This window comes from Mustela lutreola, chromosome 8 (genome assembly GCF_030435805.1).
Source record: "Mustela lutreola isolate mMusLut2 chromosome 8, mMusLut2.pri, whole genome shotgun sequence".
NCBI classification, from domain to species: domain Eukaryota; kingdom Metazoa; phylum Chordata; class Mammalia; order Carnivora; family Mustelidae; genus Mustela; species Mustela lutreola.
The window spans coordinates 49864590-49873393 of record NC_081297.1 but is presented as its reverse complement, the minus strand read 5'-3'; positions in this window follow the sequence as shown (position 1 = coordinate 49873393).

Here is an 8804-nt window from a genome sequence, read left to right as displayed (position 1 = left end):
TTTGATCTCCAGTACAGATCTTTTACCTCTTTGGTTAGGTTTATTCCCAGGTATCTTATGGTTCTTGGTGCTATAGTAAATGGAATCGATTCTCTAATTTCCCTTTCTGTATTTTCATTGTTAGTGTATAAGAAAGCCACTGATTTCTGTACATTGACTTTGTATCCTGCCACGTTACTGAATTGCCATATGAGTTCCAGTAGTTTGGGGGTGGAGTCTTTTGGGTTTTCCATATAAAGAATCATGTCATCTGCAAAGAGAGAGAGTTTGACTTCTTCATTGCCAATTTGGATACCTTTTATTTCTCTTTGTTGTCTGATTGCTGTTGCTAGGACTTCTAATACTATGTTGAACAAGAGTGGTGAGAGTGGGCATCCTTGTCGTGTTCCTGATCTCAAAGAAAACAAAGAGGCAACCCATGGAATGGGAGAAGATATTTGCAAATGACAGTACAGACAAAAGGTTGATATCCAGGATCTATAAAGAACCCCTCAAACTCAACACACACAAAACAGATAATCATATCAAAAAATGGGCAGAAGGTATGAACAGACACTTCTCCAATGAAGACATACAGATGGCTATCAGACACATGAAAAAATGTTCATCATCACTAGCCATCAGGGAGACTCAAATTAAAACCACATTGAGATATCACCTTACACCAGTTAGAATGGCCAAAATTAGCAAGACAGGAAACAACATGTGTTGGAGGGGATGTGGAGAAAGGGGAACCCTCTTCTGCTGTTGGTGGGAATGCAAGTTGGTGCAGCCTCTTTGGAGAACAGTGTGGAGATTCCTCAAGAAATTAAAAATAGAACTTCCCTATGATCCTGCCATTGCACTCCTGGGTATTTACCCCAAAGATACAGATGTAGTGAATAAAAGGGCCATTTGTACCCCAATGTTTATAGCAGCAATGACCACGGTCGCCAAACTGTGGAAAGAACCAAGATGCCCTTCAACGGACGAATGGATAAGGAAGATGTGGTCCATATACACTATGGAGTATTATGCCTCCATCAGAAAGGATGAAGACCCAACTTTTGTAGCAACATGGATGGGACTGGAGGAGATTATGCTGAGTGAAGTAAGTCAAGCAGAGAGAGTCAATTATCATATGGTTTCACTTATTTGTGGAGCATAACAAATAGCATGGAGGACATGGGAAGTTAGAGAGAAGAAGGGAGTTGGGGGAAATTGGAAGGGGAGGTGAACCATGAGAGACTATGGACTCTGAAAAACAATCTGAGGGGTTTGAAATGGTTGGGGGGTGGGAGGTTGGGGTACCAGGTGGTGGGTATTAGAGAGGGCACGGATTGCATGGAACACTGGGTGTGGTATAGAAACAATGAATACTGTTATGCTGAAAATAAATAAAAAATAAATTTAAAAAATTTTTTTAATTTTATTTATTTATTTGACAGAGCGAAATCACAAGTAGGCAGACAGGCAAGCAGAGAGAGAGAGAGAGGGAAGCAGGCTTCCCGCCGAGCAGAGAGCCCGATACGGGACTTGATCCCAGGACCCTGAGATCATGACCCGAGCCAAATGTAGAGGCTTAACCCACTGAGCCACCCAGGCGCCCTAAAAATTTTTTTTTGATCTCCATACTTTTCATGCTAAATTCTTTGTAATGGGCATTATTAATTTTTTAATCAGAAAAGTAAACACAGCATCTCGAGCCAAAGATACATAGTAGGAAAATCATATGAATAGAGACATTTCTCTCTTTTTTATCTCCTTAATATATACCCCTCTGAGTAAACTACTAGAGCACTTAAAAACTTGAGAAAAAAGATGTATAAATATATAATGGAAATATATATGGAAAAATAAATATATATTTTATATTTCTATAAATATTTATATATGTCTTAATTCTTTGGAATCACTGGGAATGAATTCATCCATGAATCAAGACATAAAATATAAATATATTTAGATTTATATATATAAAAATATAAATATGGAAAAATGTATATAATGGAAAAAAGATGTGTACAGATACTAATAAGAATATCTCTCGATAAAATGAAAGATTATTGGAGCACCTGGGTGATTCAGTGGGTTAAGCCTCTGCCTTCAGCTCAGGTCATGATCTCAGGGTCCTGAGACTGAGCCCCACATCAAGCTCTCTGCTCAGCAGGGAACCTGCTTCCCCCTCTCTGCCTGCCTCTCTGCCTACTTGTGATCTCTCTCTCTCTCTGTCAAATAAATAAATAAAATCTTTTTAAAAAATCAAAGATTATCAAACATTGGTAGTTGTTTAAAAAATGATCAAATAAAGATGTTCAAATATGTTACAATCAATCTTCAAAAGAATCTTGTACGAGCATAAACAGGTAATTTTCTTTTAATATTTATGAAGAAGAAATTAGCTCTATCATTTTCCTTTTTTTTTTTTTTAAGTTTTTATTTATTTAATTATTTATTTGACAGAGAGAGGGAACAGCAGAGAGAGTGGGAGAGGAAGAAGCAGGTTCCCCGAGGAACAGGGAGCCCAATGCGGGGCTCAAAGCCAGGACCCTGGGATCATGATCTTAGCTGAAGGTAGAGGCTTAATGACTGAGCCATCCAGGTGCCCCAATTATATCATTTTCTAAATTAGAAAAACATTACAAGAAAAATCCAATAAAACTCTTTCAGAAAGTATCTTAAATATCAACTATCATTACATACCTCATGCCATTCTATTTCTAACATCCTTGTAAAATGAAATAATAATTGAATATAATTTTGACATGATTTGTTATAAAATACCATTAAGTTAGTGATCTGTGACTAAATCACAACTATTCTCTTAGATATCTAGTAACTTAAATAGTTGTTATTTTAAAAATCATATTGAAATGTGATCTTAAAAATGCTAAAATAATTCTTGCCTAAAGTTTTCAAAAATAGTTTTCAAAAACAATTCTTGCCTAAAACTTACCAGAAGCATTTTTGAGTGAGCTATATAGGTATCTATAGTTTTTCTAAGTGACATAATCTACAAATTCATTCAAATCAAATTATTCAACACTTGTAATATTATAGTGACCAAGCTATTATGAACTTTTGAAATGATTAATCCCAGTGTGATTTTCAGAAAAAAATAAGGGCATACTGTGTCAGCACAGAAATACAATTACACTGTTACTGTGCTCAGCTGTATCAAAGAGAATACAGAATAAGGAACAGTAACAATGACACTACTTTGCTAGCTGAATTTTGGCATATTAAATTATTTGAAATGCAAGGGCCTTTGTAGAATCTGTTGAAACTTAAATATTTAAGGAATGATATGTTTAATCATTTGAGCATTACTAAGTTGTTTTTATAGTTCTTTGATATAAATGAACAAAGGTAGAAAATATTTCATTGGAGAAGATAAAATTATTTAATATCATAAAATTACAGTCTCTTTTAATAAAAATTAAAATCTCCAAACTGTTACAAGAATAAGAGAGGAACTGTTTCTAAAGCTGTCACTAATTACCTTGTTTTCCTAAATAATTGAACCTCAGTTTTGTTCAAATCAGCAATATGCTTAAAGGAAATAATCGGCACGTTCTTAGAACGATGGATGCAGTCATTCCCAATGATTCTGAAGAATTAAGACATGAGTAAGGTTAGGAAATTTTTCTCATGAAACTGACAAAGTTGTCAGCAGGACATAAGCATTAATTGGTGACTATTTTCCATTGTATAAAATTCAGCTTCAGCCTGCCCTTAATTGAAGTAACTTCTTTTAGATTTAATTATATTCTGCTTTTCTCCTTAAAGTTTTAGGAGTTCATTTTTCTTTCCCCTATTGAAATAGTAACACATAACATGAAGTGTAAGGTGCACAGTCTGACGATCAGATACAGACGTACACTGCAAATGCTTACCACAGTGATCTCACTTAACTACCTCTGTCTTCTCACTTTTAATTTGGGGGAAGAGTGGTGATATTTAAGATTTATTGTCTTAACCACTTTCAAGTGCATGATACAGTATCTTTAATTATTGTCATGATGTTACACATTAGATTCCCAGAACTTCATGATATTATAGCTGCAAGTTGGTGCACTTTGACCAAATTCTCATTTCTGCCACCCACAGCCCCCAGCAACCACAGTTCTGCTCTCTGTGTCTATGAGATTGTTTTTTCTTTTTTTTTTTTTTTTTTTAGAGTTGGCACATAAATGACAACATAGAAACCTAGAGAGTACAATGCTAACTGAAGTGTCAGAGAAAGACAAATACCATATGATTTCACTCATATATGGAACTGAAGAAACAAAACTAACAAAGGAAAAAAGATGTAAATAACAACCAAAAAGACTCTAGGCAACTGGTGGTTGCCAGAGGGGAGGTAGGTAGGGTGATAAGGAAATTGATAAAGGGGATTAAGAGTGCACTTCTCTTGAAGAGTACTGAGAAATACATAGAATTGTTGAATTACTACACCATACACCTGAAACTAAATGGTCAGTAATACTTGATTTAAAAAACAACAACAACAACAAAGTGGGGCACCTGGGCGTTTCAGTGGGTTAAGCTCCTGTCATGGTCTCAGGGTTCTGGGATCAAGCGTGGGGTCTGGCTCTCTGCTCAGTGGAGAGCCTGCTTCCCTCTCTCCCTCTGCCTGCCTCTCTGCCTACTTGTGATCTCTCTCTCTCATCAAATAAATAAAATACTTGTCATTCTCTTACTCCCCGTAGTTTAATGCCCTCCAGCTCCATTTGTCTTGTTGCAAAGTCAGAATTTCCTCCTTTCATGGTACTAAATAATACTGCATTGTGTGGACAGGGGTGCCTGGGTGGCTCAGTCAGTTAAGCATCTGCCTTCAGGTGAGGTCATGACCCCCGAGTCCTGGTATCAAACCCTACCTGCTTCCTCTCCCTCTGCTACCCTCACCCTTCTTGTGCTCTTTCTCTCAAATAAATAAAATCTTTTAAAAATACTCCATTTTTGAGGATATATACTACCTTTTCTTTATCCATTTATCTTTCGATATACATGTAGGTAGATTCCATGTACTGGTTGGTGTACATAATGCTCTACAAATGAACATGAACATGAAGCTACAAATATCTTTTCAAGGTTCTGTTTTCATTTCCTTTATATATACTACCTAGGAGTGCATTTGCTCAATCAGATGGTGGTATTATTTTTCATGTTTTCCATGGTGGCTTACCATTTCATATTCCCATGGTGGCTTACCATTTTATATTCCTGAAACAGTGCTCCCCTTTTCCCATGGCATTGTCAACACGTGTCTCTTGTCTGTTCACTACGGCTATTTTAACAGGTGTGAAATACTACCTCAGTGTGGCTTTGATTGGCATTTCTCTGATGAAGTGATGTTGAGCAACTTTCATGTACCTGTTACCCATCTGTATGTCTTCTTTGGAAAAATGTCTATCAGGTCCTCCCCCAATTTTTTAATTAGATTGCTTGGGTTTTTGCTATTGAGTTGTGTGAATATTTTATATAGATTTTATATTAAGTCCTTATCTGATAGATGGTTTTAAAAATAATTTCTACTGTTTGTAGATTACCTTTTTGTCTTCCCAATTCTTTTGCTTTGCAGAAGCTTTGAAATTCAATATGGTTTTACTTATTTTTGCCATGGTTGCTTGTGCTTTTGCTGCCATATTAAAAAAAATCATTGCCAAAACCCATATCGAGGAACATATCCTCTGTGTTTTCTTTTAGTAGTTTTACATTTAGGATCTTACATATAAGAATTTAAGCCACTCCAAGTTAATTTGGGGGAGTGGTGTAGATAGGAGCCCAGATTCGTTCATTCTGCAAGTTTTTGTCCAGTTTTCCCAACACCACTTATGGAAGAAACTGTGTTTCCTCTGTTGAATCTTCTTGATTTCCTTGTGGAATAGGAGTTCACCATATATGTAAGGGCTCATTTCTGGGCTCTAGATTCTGTTCTATTGCTCTGTGTGTCTGTATTTATGCCAGTACCATTCTGTTTTGATCACCACAGGCTTGTATTAAAGTCTGGAATCAGAAAGTATAATGACTACCAGCTTTGTTTTTCCTCAAGATTCCTGTGGTGATCCAGAGTCTCTTGTTGTTATATAAAATTTTAGGATTGTTTATCTCTTACTATGAAAACTGTCATTGGAATTTTCATAGGGCTTGCCTTGAGTCTGTAGCTAGCTCTGTATAGTATGGACATTTTAACAATGTTCATTTATTTATCAGTGAATTCAGTTATTTCATCAGTGTCAAAAATTTTTTAATGAAATAGATTTGATATATAATACTGTAAAATTTACGTTGTATAAAATGTCAACTTGATACATTTATATATTGCAATACAATTGTCATTGTAGCAATAATCAGCACCTCTATCATATTACATTGTATTTCTTTTTAATGATTAGAATAATTATGTTTCAATCTCTTGACAAATTCGACGGTTATAATACCATTGTTGTATTTACTATCCTGTGCATTAGATCCTTAGAGCTTATTTCCTACTCGTATATTTGTAAGTTTGGTCAGTATTTGTCCTTTCCCTCCATCCCCCAGCCCCTGGGACCCTCCATTTTACTGTTTCTGTGAGTTTGGCTTTTTTAGATTCCTCATGTGACTGATGTCATATAGTTTGTTTTTCTCTGAGTTACCTCACATAGAATAAAGTCCTCAAAGTCCAGTTATATTTTCACAAATAGCAGGATTTTCATTCCTAGGTTAAAGATATCCCTACATATTTTGATGCTCTTGTAAATGGAATTGTGTTCCTTTTTCAGATAGTTTTTTCTTAGTGTATAGAAACAAAACTAAGCTTTTTTTTTTTTTTTCTTTTAAGATTTTATTTATTTGGGGGCACCTGGGTGGCTCAGTGGGTTAAAGCCTCTGCCTTCGGCTCAGATTATGATCCCAGGGTCCTGGGATTGAGCCCCATGTTGGGCTCTCTGCTAGGCAGGGAGCCTGCTTCCCTTCCTCTCTTTCTGCCTCTCTCTCTCTCTCTGCCTGCTTGTGATCTCTCTCTCTGTCAAGTAAATAAAATCTTTAAAAAAATTTTATTTGTCAGAGAGAGAGAGAAAAAAAGCACAAACAGGAGAGCTGCAGGCAGAGCAGGCCGAGGGAGAAGCAGTCTCCCCACTGAGCAGGGAGCCAGATGCAGGACTTGATCCCAGGACCCAGGGATCATGACCTGAGACGAAGGCAGACACTTCACCCAGGCGTCCCCACAATTAATCTTTTTATATTAATTTCATATCCTGCAACTTTAATTTGGTGATTAGTTCTAATAGTTTTTTTAGTAGGGTCTTCAGGGATTTTCTATGTAACATCATATTTTCTACAAACTGAAAGAGTTTTACTTCTCCCTTTCCAATCTGGATGCCTTTTATTTCTTTTTTTGCCTAGTTACTCTAGTGGGACTTCCAGTGCTGTGCTGAATTGCTGCTGCGAGTGGGCACCTTGATCTCATTCCTAATCCTAGCAGGAAAGTTTTCAGTTTTATACCACTGAGGTTTTTTATATAGATTTTGCTATGTTGAGATGCATTCCTTTTATACCTAGTTTTTTTTTTTAAGATTTTATTTATTTATTTGACAGAGAAAACGCACAAGTAGGCAGAGAGGCAGGAAGAGGGGGAGGGGGAGGCAAGCTCTTTGTGGAGCAGAGAGCCCATTGTGGGGCTGGATCCCAGGACCCTGGGACCATGACCTGAGCCGAAGGCAGAGGCTTAGCCCACTGAGCCACCCAGGCACCCCTATACCTAGTTTCTTGAGTGTTCCTAACATGAAAGGATGTTGAATCTTGGCCAGTGCTTTTCCTGCATCTATTGAGATGATTATAAGATTTTTCCATGTGTATTTTTATTTAAATTCAGTTAATTAACATATACTGTATTACTGGTTTCAGAGGTAGAGGTCAGTGAATTATCAGTCTTCTAGAATACCCAGTGCTCATTACATCACATGCCCTTTATTGTCCAGCGCCCAGTTACCCCATCCCCTCACCCAACTCCCCTCCAGCAACACTGAGTTTGTTTCCTATGATTAACAGTCTTTTATGGTTTGTCTCCCCCTCCAATTTTGTCTTCATTTTATTAATTTATTACATTTAATTATTTGTATTTACTGATCTACTTTTGTATCGCAGGGGAAAATCCCACTTGATCATGGTGTATAGCCTTCTCAGTGTCCTCTTGGATTTGGTTTACTATAATTTTGTTGAGATTTTTTACAAATACATTTATAAGAAAACTACAGGCTAGGAGGGCACCTGGGTGGTACATTTGGTTGAGTGAAAGACTCTTGGTTTCAGCTCAGATCAAGGTCTCAGGGACATGAGATTGAGTCCAGCATCTAGCTCTGTGCTGGGTGGAGCCTGCCTAAGATTCTCTCTCCCTCTCTCTGCCCCTCCTGCTCATGCTTGCTCTCTCTCTCTAAAATAAATAAAATAAAACTTTAAAACAAACAAAACCACAGGCCAATATCCCTATACATAGTGCCCTAATATGACTTCAGTATCAGGATAATGCTGGCCTCACAAAATAAAGTTTAGTTTAGGGAGCACCTGTGTGGCTCAGTCGGTTAAGCATCTGCATTCGGCTCAGGTCATCATCCCAGAGTCCTGGGATCAAGTCCCGCATCGGTCTCCCTGCTCAGCAGGAAGCCTGCTTCTCCCTCTCCCACTCCCCTTGCTTGTATTCCCTTTCTTTTTTTTTTAATTTATTTTTTTTAAGATTTTATTTATTTATTTGACAGAGAGAGATCACAGTAGACAGAGAGGCAGGCAGAGAGAGAGAGAGGGAAGCAGACTCCCTGCTGAGCAGGGAGCCCGATGCGGGACTC